Source organism: Procambarus clarkii, chromosome 73 (genome assembly GCF_040958095.1).
Source record: "Procambarus clarkii isolate CNS0578487 chromosome 73, FALCON_Pclarkii_2.0, whole genome shotgun sequence".
In the NCBI taxonomy this organism is placed as follows: domain Eukaryota; kingdom Metazoa; phylum Arthropoda; class Malacostraca; order Decapoda; family Cambaridae; genus Procambarus; species Procambarus clarkii.
In genome coordinates this window covers 24,096,674-24,110,650 of record NC_091222.1, presented here as the reverse complement: position 1 = coordinate 24,110,650, position 13,977 = coordinate 24,096,674, and the positions used below count along the sequence as shown (strand labels likewise).

At 44.8% G+C, this 13,977-nt stretch overlaps 1 protein-coding gene across 2 annotated transcripts in view; it reads right to left on the bottom strand.

Annotated features, from left to right (window-relative positions):
* Positions 1 to 13,504, bottom strand: part of LOC123774182 (gamma-glutamylcyclotransferase) — a 61,302-nt gene extending 47,798 nt beyond the window's left edge. The window contains exon 1 of one of the 2 annotated variants that reach the window (XM_045768328.2): positions 13,254 to 13,504. The gene's annotated coding sequence lies outside the window, so the exon portion shown is untranslated. Of the gene's footprint in view, positions 1 to 13,011; positions 13,234 to 13,253 lie in introns of those variants that run through there. The other variant, XM_045768329.2, reaches the window with a different exon arrangement.
* Between the last annotated feature and the right edge of the window lie 473 nt (positions 13,505 to 13,977).

Sequence of the window (13,977 nt, the reverse complement as noted above, 5' to 3'; positions counted from 1 at the left end):
TGATATTTACTCAGGTAGGGAATTAGCTTCCTTTTTTTCAGAGCACAAGGAACACTAATTCTGTAAGTATCATATAATTAAGTAGGAAACCCCTTGCTTCTGTCCTATAGAGACTCGGCAAGGTATCCCTACATACTTGGACTACCTTTTCACTTTTGAAACAATTACTAGTTTCATTTAATTTAGAAACTATCGGTTTCATTTATTTAGTAGGATTTTCTTCCCCTTATTCTCTTACATTGAGTAACGGGTACAAGATTTCCTGCGATTTTGATTGACTAATCATTTACCATACTAATATTAACGTTAATTGTTAACGATTAAATTTCCACAGGATAGTTACCAGTTGCCATGTCATCCTGTTACTGACACTTACAATATCACAAGTATATTCGTTGCTGCTTCTTCAAAATGTTTCGTCTCTCAACATTTCATAATGATCCAGCAAGTGAAGTAGGGAACTTAAGTCGTGCCAGGAGAACCGAATTACAAACTCTTGCACACGAGTACCAACTAGATGCTCCCCCTGGAGCCAACAAAAATGACTTGCACAATATTATCTTGGATCACCTCTTAGAGGAAGGAATTATAGACTCTGAAGCTTACGAAAACTATTCTATTGCAAATAAACATTCTCTGGCAGCTATGAAGCTAAAGCTCGAACTAGCGAAAATCAAGCGGAAACAACAAAAAGAAGCTCTCCAGATAAGGGAACGTGAGGCTGCCCTAAGGAAGGAAGAACAGGAATGTGAGGTGGCCCTAAAGAAAGAAGAACGAGAACGCGAGGCTGCCCTAAGGAAGGAAGAATAGGAACGCGAGGCTGCCCTAAAGAAAGAACAATCCTATCCAACACTCAATGAATCAAAATATAATTCTGTACAACTGTTTACACTTTGGTGAATCATAGTTGATGACAGTAGCTGTCATCAACTATGACAGCTCGGTCTCAGTGATCGCTTGGACGAACATTTCTCACTTAATCGAACATTTGTATGTTCCACTGGACATTTGGTACCGAATTCAATTTGTTCGGCTCTTCCGGGAATTCGATAGAGCGGGGTTCGTTAGACTGAGGAAGCACTGTACTTTTAAAATATAGCCTAATTAAAAAAAAAATAGCACAACTCTCAGAGCGCCTAAAGGCGCTTTGCGCAGTGCAGGGGTTAAGCTAACTAAACAAAACTGTCGAAGAAATATAGGAAAATTCACTTTCACAGAGTGGTAGACGGTTGGAACAAGTTAGGTGAGAAGGTGGAGGAGGCCAAAACTGTCAGTAGTTTCAAAACGTTACATAACAGAGTGCTGGGAAGACAGGATGCCACGAGAATAGCTCTCATTTATTTTATTTATTTATTTATTTATATATATATAAAAAGGTAGATTGGGTTTGTGAGATTACATAACATTGATATTTTTACATTCTTGCAAAGCCACTAACAGGCTTTGTTGTGTGCTAGCAACAAGGCGTGCTAGTGTTGCTAACACGCATAATGTATTATGCTATGTATAGCATTTTGGGCAGGTCTAACAGATAATTATAAGTAGGTAAATTGTAGGAAAATTTGAATATTAATAGGTACATTGTAGGAAAATTTGAAGAATATCAATAGGTACATTCTAGCAAAATTTAAAGATTATCAATGAGGACAGTGGTACAGAGCACCACTTAGTTTCTGAACCCCTTGGGGGACGAGACCCACCGGTTATCGTGTAAGTTCGTAAAGGAGAAATGGAGGAAAATGGAGATAAATTAAAGAAAATCTAAGGGAAAAAATAGACAGGTTCATAGCATTAACCCTTAAACTGCGCATGGCGTATATATACGCCCTGAGTAACATATCCCACGGTGCGCATGGCGTATATATATGCCATAGGGTGCCAGGCCCGATTCAAATGACCCGCGGCTACACGGGGTTCACAGTAGCTTCAGGGCTCTTGTAAACAGACGCCATTTTTAACAAAAATCGTGGGCAATATTCTCAGGTGTGAGAGGCACAGTACTGTTGGAGCAACCAAGGCTGGCGCACGCAGCATGAGCGAACAGCATTGCTGTTCAGCTTGTGACCACAGCATCGCCGAAAAATGTCAAAATAAATATATAATTGTTATTATTTAGCGATAACAATATTACAGATGACCCATGACTGTGATATAAATAACCAGGGTTGTGATAATAGCAGGAATGTTGTAATAATTAGCGCTGTGGGAGGAGTGATGCTGAGAGTCGGAGGGAGACAGCATCGTTTACTGACTGTGTGGCTACCTGTAATTGTTTGCATTCACCATACCAGCTCAGTGGTTCTTTATGGTGAACACAAATGTAGATATTTATATATAATGTGTGTATTAGTGTAATGACAGCAAAAGGATTATGCTGGGAGGAGCCATATGGGTGACAGAGGTGACGTCGTCTGCATGATTTGTCTAGCTGTTTAGAGGGTGGCCACTATGCTCTTTGGGCTCACTAGAAGCTTAGGTGTACAGTTACGGTGCATAAAACATGTAGATACTTATATATAATATGTGTATATAGGGTAATAACACTGCAAACAGTATCGTTGGGGGAGAAAGATTAGTGCGTGTGACCTTGAATGAGTGAGGGAGCCGCCAGCCGCCATCTGTGTATAGCAATGACTCTTAGTGCCTGAACTAACTATATCAGCTTAGCTGTACAGTTGTGGTGAACAAAATATATACATACTTATATATAACGTCTGTATATAGTGTAATAGCACCACAAATGGTATTGTTGGGGAAGAAAGTTTAGTGCGTGTGTTGAGGGAGTGGCACCGAGTGGCTGGCTGGTGTGTGGCGGTAACTCCTCGTGGCTTTTCGACTCTCAGTACCAACTTAGTGGTTTGTTATGGTGACCAAAACATGCAGATACTTATATATAACCTGTGTATAGAGTGTAATAGCAGCAAAACTATTTGTTTATTGTTTTTATAAACATAATAATTGAATCACTAATATGCACATCATACTTTTGAGTATAGCGATTATTCACCACTTTTATTATATAAATATATTACAATACACACTATTGAATAATATTACTGAAAAAAAAACAAGAAAAAATCAATCGGAGACATTGAAACAATTAGGTAATAATATCTTTGTGGCAACTCCCACCTGTCAGCGCGGGTGACGCTGACCGGGTCTGACGACCGCTCTGTCAACGCCCACTTTTTGCCAGACTTCCTTGGTCAATTGCGCCCAAAATATGTCACCTACGATTTTTTTTTTATTTTTCCCGTGCTCTGGGGACACAAATTAACATGTTTAGAAGACGGAAAACAAAATTTGAATTTTTTTTTTTCTTGCGCACAGGGGTGTAAATGTCCCCAGGACCCCTGAGCAGTGTAAGGGTTAATATGACAGTATTTTGTTTGCACTCGCGAATTAGAGAAGTCCTGATCCACTTCCCCCTCAGGAGTGGCAGGACCAAAGAGCCAGAGCTCAACCCTGTAAGGACAATTAGTACACCTCACTGCTGCTGCCCTCCCTCCCCCCGAAGTGGCTAGCTATAGTAGATTGCCAGAGAATCATCTAATACAATAAAGCATTCATGAAATAAATATTTTTATAACTTTTTATTATCCTAATAATATTACTAAACAAAACCTGTAACCAAAAATATATATGATGTACATTTAAGAAACAAATCTGGCTAACGGGTTGAGGGTGGTTAGGCTTACCCGAGTCAGCCGGTCCCTCCCCTACCACCAACACACCTCCCCCACCCCATACACTCTCTCGTCACGTGGCTCACCTCAACACCCAACCATCCCTTCCTTCCTTCCTTCCTGCCTGACTGCCTGCCTGACTGTCTGCCAGCCTGCCTGCCTGCCTGCCTGCCTGCCTGCCTGCCTGCCTCCCTCCCTCCCTCCCTCCCTCCCAGCCTGCCTGCCTCCCTCCAAGCCTGCCTGCCTCCCTCCCAGCCTGCCTGCCTCCCTCCCTCCCAGCCTGCCTGCCTGCCTGCCTCCCAGCCTGCCTGCCTGCCTCCCTCCCAGCCAGCCTGCCAGCCTCCCTCCCTCTCTGCCAGCCTGCCTGCCAACCTCCCTCCCTCTCTGCCAGCCTGCCTGCCAGCCTCCCTCCCTCTCTGCCAGCCTCCCTCCCTCTTTGCCAGGCTGCCTGCCAACCTCCCTCCCGCCCTCTTTGCCAGGCTGCCTGCTAACCTCCCTCCCGCCCTCTTTGCCAGGCTGCCTGCTAACCTCCCTCCCGCCCTCTTTGCCAGGCTGCCTGCCAACCTCCCTCCCGCCCTCTTTGCCAGGCTGCCTGCTAACCTCCCTCCCGCCCTCTTTGCCAGGCTGCCTGCCAACCTCCCTCCCGCCCTCTTTGCCAGGCTGCCTGCTAACCTCCCTCCCGCCCTCTTTGCCAGGCTGCCTGCTAACCTCCCTCCCTCTCTGCCTGCCAGCCTGCTTCCCTCCCTCTCTGCCAGCCTGTCTGCCTGCCAGTCTGCCTGCCAACCTACATCCCTCTCTGCCAGCCTGCCAAAAATATATACATTGTACATTTAAGTCATTGCAATCATTCTGAGCTACCTATGTGCTTTAATATACCTACAATTTTTCTCTTATCTTTTATTTTTTTCATGCTATGTAACTGTTATCATTTTTATAAATTTTGCAAGTATTTACCTACTTATAAAATGTACCTTCTTGTACAGTATATATATAAATAAAATCAAATAAAAATAAATAAATTTAAGATACAAATCTGGGTCAAAGGTCTGTCGAATGTGGTTAGGCTTATGAGTCAGCCGGTCCCTCCCCCCCCCCCACACAACCCCTAACCCATACATACACGCTCTCAATGGTCATGTGGTTCACCTGAACCCCCATCCATCCCTTCCTGCCTGCCTGCCTCCTGCCAGCCTGCCTGCAAGCCTGCCTGCCTCCTTCCCAGCCTGCCTGCCTCCTCCTCTGCCAGCCTGCCTGCCTCCTTCCTAGCCTGCCTGCCTCCTTCCTAGCCTGCCTGCCTGCCAGCTTGCCTACCAGCCTGCCTGCCTCCTCCTCTGCCAGCCTGCCTGCCTGCCTGCCTTTCCCTCCCTCCCTAATTCTCCCATCCTCCCTCACTAATTCTCCCATCCTCCCTCACTACTACCCTCCCTTGCTGCCTGCGTCCTCGCATCTCTCCCTACCTCCCCCTACCTCCTAGCATCTCTCCCTACCTCCCCCTACCTCCTAGCATCTCTCCCTACCTCCCCCTCCCTCCCTCTCTCACTAATTCTCCTCCCCTCTCTCTCATACTGCCTCCCACCTAAGCTTCCCCATCCATCCACCCACCAGTCAGCCATCACTGACGCAATGCGTGCATTTGGAGCCAACATGGTGCACAGATGTTTCTTGATTGTGAAGATATGTAAAACAAAAGCACAGAATGAACATTGCAGCCTCATAACAATTCAAAATAATATGAATAATAGGCCGTGAATCTGTGAAGTCACAGTGGGCAAACTGGATCATCTCCCACCCACCACCACAAGCCGGCGAGACGCTTGGCGGACTCCTTCCTACCCGAACAAAGTTTGGGTAGCATGACTCCCCAACCCCAATCGGGAAACTGGAAGTTTTGGATAACTAAAGTTCGGAAACCAAGTGGTGCTCTGTACTGTACCTTCATTTAAGATTGTAAACCATTCTCAGAGACGCGTTCCTCAACTAAAAAGTTGTCAACCAAAATGAATTTTCCCATAAGAAATAATGTAAATTGAATCAGTCTATTCTACACCCCCAAAAACATTAACTTAAAAATACATTTTATACAGAATACTACTCATATGTGTCATAAACAAAACACTCAGGTATAAATATAAACCATAAATAAAATAAGTGAACATTTAACTGCCCTTTACCTTTACTGATGACTCTTGGTGGCGTATGGAAGACTGAGGTTGGAGGGAGAAGTGGTGTTGGTGTGTGAGGAGGGTGAGGAGGAGGGAGGTGGTGGTAAAACTGTCCCCTGCTTGCCTTAAACACTTTCATATCTGCATCACTGATTCAGATTTTCCTTTCAAACATTTCACTGCTTCTGTTATGTGGCAGCCAGTCAGAACCAGTCACTTTGTCACAAGTTGGTCAAGCATTCACAGTCGAGACCAGTCACAGGCAGTCATAACCAAAGGCAGTCAAGCATTCACAGTCAAGACCAGTCACAGGCAGTCATACCCAAAGGCAGTCAAGCATTCACAGTCGAGACCAGTCACAGGCAGTCATACACAAAGGCAGTCATACCCAAAGGCAGTCAAGCATTCACAGTCGAGACCAGTCACAGGCAGTCATACACAAAGGCAGTCAAGCATTCACAGTCAAGACCAGTCACAGGCAGTCATACCCAAAGGCAGTCAAGCATTCACAGTCAAGACTAGTCACAGGCAGCCATAACCAAAGGCAGTCAAGCATTCACAGTTGCAGTAGCAACCGGTTAGGCATTAAGTCATTTAGCCAGTTAGTCATTCAGCCATTTACAGTCAATCAGGCTTTCACAGTCAGTAAACAAAAAGAGTTTAATGTCATGCAGTCTGCCTCCTGATCCATGCAGTCTGTCATGTCATGCAGTCTGCCTCCTGATCCACCAGCTGGTAGAATGATGAAGGTTGCTACCAGGTGGTAGCAACGATGCCCGTATTAATACCATCCTGATGTGGCTGGGAGAGTACAGCTAGAGGGAGGGGTCCAGTGTGGGGGACAGAGGTAGCAGGGAGGGTCTGGTGGTGGGATGAGGGTAGCAGGGAGGGTCCAGTGTGGGGGGGGGGAGGGTTCATTGGCGGCATGTGGTAGCAGGGAGGGTGCAGTGTGGGGGATGAAGGTAGCAGGGAGGGTCCAGTGGTGGCATGAGGGGTAGCAAGGAGGGTGTGGTGTGGGGGGTGAAGGTAGCAGGAAGGGTCCAGTGGCAGTATGGGGGGAAGCAAGGAGGGTGCATAGTGGGGAACGGAGATTCACCCCACCATCCATCCAGTCCCCCTCCACCATCCATCCACCCCCCCCCCCCTATCTATCCAACTAGTACCTCCACCATCCATCCATCTAGTCCCCCTCATCATCCATCCAGTCCCCTCACTGTCCACCATGCAACACATGCTCATTCGACCCATACGAGTACAAACAGACGTCGTCTTCCATGTAAACCGCCATGTACAAATTAAAATTTTAAGACGAAATTGACGTCGTGTTCCAAAAAATTTGTCTTCTAGGGCAGTCATCAACCGAGGCTTCATTGTACATTGAAGTAAAATTTGTCTGTAACTACACTTAGGCAATTACATAAAACACACAGACAGCAAAATTTAAGATAGCCACGGCAAAGAGAAAAAATAATCAGATCTGGATTTTAGTGGATTCAATGAGGAAAGTATTAATATGAGCAGTTTACACAACAAGTTGGCAAAATTAGACATTATTGTGAACTATCATATGGAAATGTCCAGGAATTAGAGAAAGTAATGACCACTTGAGTAGCAGATCTTGACGGGCTAGTGAAAGAATTATGCAAGGACAAGAATCACTGGGAAGCTAAAAGCAAAGCCATGGAGGAGGAAAATAAAGTATTGAAAATAGCTTTTGAAGAAGTTTGTCCAAAACGTTTGGCAACGTTTGCCGAAATGCTACGCATGCTAGCGGTTTTACAAGGATGTAAAATCAACATCATTTCAATGTACTCTCTTAACCCCCTCAACTGCGCAACGCACCTGCAGGCCCTCGTCAGGGATGCGCAATGCGCCTCCGGGTATTTTTATTTTTCCACGTTCCATTCAAACTGGTGAGCGGTGACACAGATACGAAATGGATGCCTGGGGGCCCCAGTGATTATCCACTATCTTGAAAAAAAGATCCCAACATGTTCCGCGGCCGTGGGGAGCCTCAGTTTCAAAGCAGCAATTATGTCTGACACATCGTCTACGAGCTCCCATTCCACGGTGACCCACGGTCATGGAAAACGACTCTCTGAGGAGATACGCGACATTTTGTATGATGACGGTGCTATGGATGATGACCTAGACTATGATCCAGAGAAAGACCTTACACAAAGGTCTGATACGAGTGAGGGAGAGACAGGTGGATGATGTGGCGAGCGTGTACAGTACACGCGCCTCGCCCAGCCTGCCTCGCCACCCTGGGTCAACACCGTTATCATCACCACCACCATGTATGTCTCCAGACACAAGTTTATTCAGTGACAGTACATGCGATGAATCTTTCTCGGGCTTCAGTGACATAGGCTCCGATACGAGTAGTGTGGACGACCCGAGTACGAGCAGCGAGGGTGTTACCAGGCGGGGTTTTGCTGCCCCAGCAACACGTCGCGGCAGGTGGCAGCATGTCTCACAGCATTTGGGCAATGTCAACAGTGGTCCCTCAACATCAGGTGTTCGTGGTAGGCCTACGGTACGTAAATCTGCCTCATCGCCTAGCATACCCTCACACAGCTCCAGCAACAGATGACGTAACCGTGGTTTTGGTGCTCGTGGTGGTGTTGGCTGTGGTGTTGGTGCCAACACCAAACCCCCGGGAGTACTTGTGTGGGAGGATTGCGCCACATTTGTCCCTCAAATACCAACGTTTGATGATACCGATGTTGGTGTTAAACCATTATTCCCATATACCAGTGGTGATATGGCAGAAATGGAATATTTCCAGGCATATTTCAACAACGTATTCATGACGCATCTTGTGACTGAGACAAGCCTCATAGCCGCCGCATTTTACCTGCCTTACGCAATGGAAGGACACAACAATTGACAAAATGTACGTGTTTCTGGCACTCAAGATGATGATGAAGCAGGTGTGACAATATGCTGTCAGTGCGGTGAGGTGAATATGCTGACTACGATTCACACCAGTGCCATGTTGGACAGTGGGGAAAGTTCACTTTTAGACGCGCTTCCCCATGTATAAACCAGACTGTGTCATAGACTATAACGTGAACATGCGCCTCGTCGATAAATGTGACATGATGCTTGGTGCAGTGGAGTGCATCATGCGTAAGTCTGTGAAGTGGATGAAAAAGTTCTTCTTCCACCTAATAGATGTTGCAGTGCTCAACTGCTTCAATACGTAACTGGTAAAATCTGGCAGGAGACCGTCAATATGTACATTCAGTGCTGATGTTGTGTCACACCTGCTTGTAAAGTATGGCAAGGAGGGCTCCATTGCACCGCGCGGGGTGCAAGCAACAATGCCACATGCAGCTCCAGACAGACTGAGGGTAACGAGAACTTCGGATTACACATGCTTGAGTATATGTCAGGCACAGAATCATGGCAGAAGGGTAAACGTGCGTGTATAGTATGCCGAAACACTACCCGTGGAAAACAAAAGCGAAGATGCATCAGCACCTGTGATCAGAGGCAATGTATCGGACTGGAGAAATGTCACAAGTGGAGTACCACAGGGTTTAGTTCTTGCACCAGTAATGTTTATTGTCTACATAAATGATCTACCAGTTGGTATACAGAATTATATGAACATGTTTGCTGATGATGCTACGATAATAGGAAGGATAAGAAACTTAGATGATTGTCATGCCCTTCAAGATGACCTGGACAAAATATGTATATGGAGCACCACTTGGCAAATGGAATTTGCCAAGTGGTTGGAACAAGTTAAGCGAGAAGGTGGTGGAGGCCAAGACCGTCAGTAGTTTCAAAGCGTTAAATGACAAAGAGTGCTGGGAAGACGGGACACCACGAGCGTAGCTCTCATCCTGTAACTACACTTGGTAATTACCTGGTATAATTACCTAAGTGTAGTTACAGGATGAGAGCTACACTCGTGGTGTCCCGTCTTCCCAGCACTCTGTCATATAACGCTTTGAAACAACTGACGGTCTTGGCCTCCACCACCTTCTCACTTAACTTGTTCCAACCGTCTACCACTCTATTTGCGAAGGTGAATTTTCTTATATTCAGCATCAGAATGTGCATCTGATGCTGAGCTCAGATGCACATTCTCTCAGAACCCATGGTGAAACGCCATCTGGGCCAGCTGCTTTGTTCTTACCGAGCTCCTTGAGCATTTTTTCCACTTCATCTCTAGACACCTCTATGTGCTCTATGTTGTTCTCTGGAATTCTTATTGTATCTGGTTCCCTAAAGATTTCATTTTGTACAAACACACTTTGGAACTTTTCGTTTAGTGCTTCACACATTTCCTTTTCATCTTCCGTGAATCTATTTCCCATTTTCAACCTCTGAATATTATCCTTTACCTGCAATTTGTTATTTATGAATTTATAGAATAGACCTGGTTCTGTTTTACATTTGTCTGCAATCCCTTTTTCAAAATTTCTTTCTGCTTCTCTCCTCACTGCTGTGTAGTTGTTTCTCGCATCTTTGTATCGCTGGTATGTTTGGGGGTTCGGCCTCTTCCTGTATTGATTCCATTTTTGTGTCTTTTGGTCTCTAGCCCTCTCGCAATTTCTATTGAACCAATCCTGTTTCCTAGTTCTGCATCTCTGTTTTGGTATAAATTTTTTTGTGCCTTTATCATATATTTCACAAAACTTGACATACATCTCATTCACTTCCTTGCCTAGCATCAAGTCTGTCCAATTATACTCACTAAAAAAATTTCTAAGGTCACCATAATGTCCTCTCCTGAAGTCTGGTTTTTCAACTGCTTCAACCTCCTTATTTTCTTCCAGCTTATAACGCATTGCATACTTTATTCCCAAAAATACATGGTCACTTTTACCCAAGGGAGGAAGGTACTGAATGTCAAATATCTCTTCCTCCTTCCTGGTAAATATCAAATCTAGCATGGAGGGAACGTCCCCTTCCCTCATCCTCGTAGCTTGTTTAACATGTTGATACAAGAATGTTTCCAGGATGAGGTCTAAAAATTTACAGGTCCAAAAATCTTCTGTTTTAGCTTCATATGCTTCCCAGTCTATGGATTTCAAGTTGAAGTCACCGACTATCAACAGTCGTGATCTATCGTTATCCGCTCTCGCTATAATCTCTCTCATTATTGTTATAAGACCTTCACGTTTACTATCTAGCTCCTCCTTTGACCATGTGCTGCTTGGCGGTGGACTATATGCATTTATTATCATTAGTTTATCATCCTCATGGCAGATCTCTAGTGCTATTATGTCAACTTCTTGTGGATTGGCAGTCATTATTTCGTTCACCTTTAGGTGTTCTTTTACCAGCACAGCAACGCCACCACCTTTCCTAATTTTTCTGTCCCGTCTCCAAATTGAGTAGCCCCTTGGGAATATGACCTCATTTAAAATTACATCTTCAAGTTTTGTCTCCGTGAGTGCAACAATGTCTGGTGTCTGCAGCTGTATTACATCACTTAACTCCAGTATCTTCGATCTCACTCCATCTATGTTGGTGTATGCAATCTTCAGGAACTTGTTCCCCCTCTCCTTATTCTTCACTCCCCCTCTCTATTGATTTTGTTGGTTTGCCTTTATGTACCACTTTACTGGTTTGCCTACCCCTATCACTTTGTAGTCTTTATACTTAAAAGACTACATTATATACTTATTTATACTACAAATATACTTATTTGGTGTGTGGAGCGCAAGGTGCCACTCTGCCCTGTTGGCTGTTTCGCATCATATCACACACTCACAGAGTACCGAGTGTGTTTATGGTGTATGTATATAGTGTGTATATAGACTTTAAATATAAATATATTAGCATGATAAATTGGAAATACATGCAGGATAAGTGAACATTTTTGTGATGCACGTAACAGTGTCTACGAACATTACGGATGTTCTACTGCCATAATATAGTGTATGTGTTCATTATACATAGGATTGGTATGTAAAAACAAATAAATTGTATTTGGAACTGTGCCCAAAAAATTAACAAAAATATATTCGTGGCAGCGCGCGCATCCTGCCTTGGGCGCCCTACTGGCCGCGGGAGCGTACGCCACAGGGGAACGGGGAATGATGACGTCATGCGCCAACTTACGGACCCCATAGCAGCCAAAGTAAGTACAATTTCAACTTTCCGTTACTATACCCATACTCAGGGAAGGGTTTTTGACACTTTCAAAAAAATAAAGAATTTTTTCCAGAGAATTTATTTCATGTCATAGCTCAGTTGATTAAGGCAGCGTCTGGGATGCTCTCAGACGCAGGTTCGAATCCTCATCACGGCCCTTGTGGATTTGTTCATATCTTGGATAAGTCGCTCTACAACATTGTCACTTGGATCGTCGATTTTTTATGGCGTCATCTGCCACTTAGTTTCGTCTAATTTTGTTATAAAATTATATTATTTAATTGTAAAAATGTTTTTTCATGTTCTAAATTAAGCACCAACATTATAGTGAGTATATATATCATATTTCTTCATTACTTACGTAATGCTTGGAAGCTTTGAGTAGCTTTGGGTAATTAGACTGACCACTAGACAACAGTACTGTATGTTGAGTTTGGGGGCTAATTTATGGAAGGTGCCAGGACTAGCCTATCAGTGAGTTCCATATTAAGGTCATTCTTGTATTCATAAGCAAGCCCCCACTTATAACATTGATCTGGAGAAAGTGCAACTAGGCAACAAAAATTTCTCCAGAACTAAGTCGACTCCCATACCAGGATTGGTTGAGGGCCACAAGGATAACAATATTTGCAGGCGATGAGTCACAATAACGTGGCTAAATTAAGTTGACCAGACCACACACTAGAAGGTGAAGGGATGACAATGTTTCGGTCCATCCTGGACCATTCTCAAGTCGATTCAATCAACTTGAGAATGGTCCAGGATGGACCAAAACGTCGTCGTCCCTTCACCTTCTAGTGTGTGGCCTGGTCAATAACAACATTTTCTTCAAAAGGTCAGATGTACCACAAACAAAAAGCAACAGTTTCAAGCTCAACAAGCCACAATGTAGGACTGAGAACAGGAGATGCTTTTTCACCCACAGGGTTATTAACACATGGAACCGCCTACCCGCCCAAGCCATAAATACCAAAACCCTTCTGAATTTTAAAATCCCGCTTGGAAAAAAACATCAGAACAAATGGGGGGAACCTTTAACATACCGCTGGCTTCCTGTCCTCGTCGAGGTCACTAGAATGTTAGTGTACCTCAGGTAAATTCAGGTAAATATAGTCTATCCACAGTTTTCATGAGTTGAATTGACACTAAGATGTGACGAGTTCTCAAGAGGACATTAATATCACTATTATTAATGTGCTATTACTCCCAGTGGTCGTGGCTGCCCAACCATTAACACACAACACTCGGTACAACTTGTCAACACCACTCGTCCCGGTATTGTTACCTGTATTGAGCTGAGAGTCGAGCTGTCCGTCAGCCACTACCACCAGCAGCAACACCATCCAAGTCAGCCACCATCAACAACAACATGGAGACGGGCTGCTGAGTCACCTACTAACGGCAGCAGCATCCAAGTCAGTCTCCACTAACAACAACATGGAGATGGGCTGCTGAGTCACCTACTAATAGCAGCAGCATCCAAGTCAGTCTCCACTAACAACAACATGGAGACGGGCTGCTAAGTCACCTACTAACGGCAGCAGCATCCAAGTCAGTCTCCACTAACAACAACATGGAGACGGGCTGCTAAGTCAGCTACTAACAGCAGCAGCATCCAAGTCAGTCTCCACTAACAACAACATGGAGACGGGCTGCTAAGTCACCTACTAATAGCAGCAGCATCCAAGTCAGTCTCCACTAACAACAACATGGAGACGGGCTGCTAAGTCAGCTACTAACAGCAGCAGCATCCAAGTCAGTCTCCACTAACAACAACATTAGGACGGGCTGTTGTTGTGTTGATTTAGGGGCGACGACGATCGTGGGCTCGGAAACAGGCTGTTAAGTCACCTACTAACAGCAACAGCATCCAAGTCAGCCACTACCTACAACAACATGGAGACGGGCTGCCAAATCACCTACTAACCGCAACAGCATCCAAGTCAACCACCACCACCAGTAGCAACACCATCCAAGTCAGCCACAACCAAAATAACATGGAGACGGGC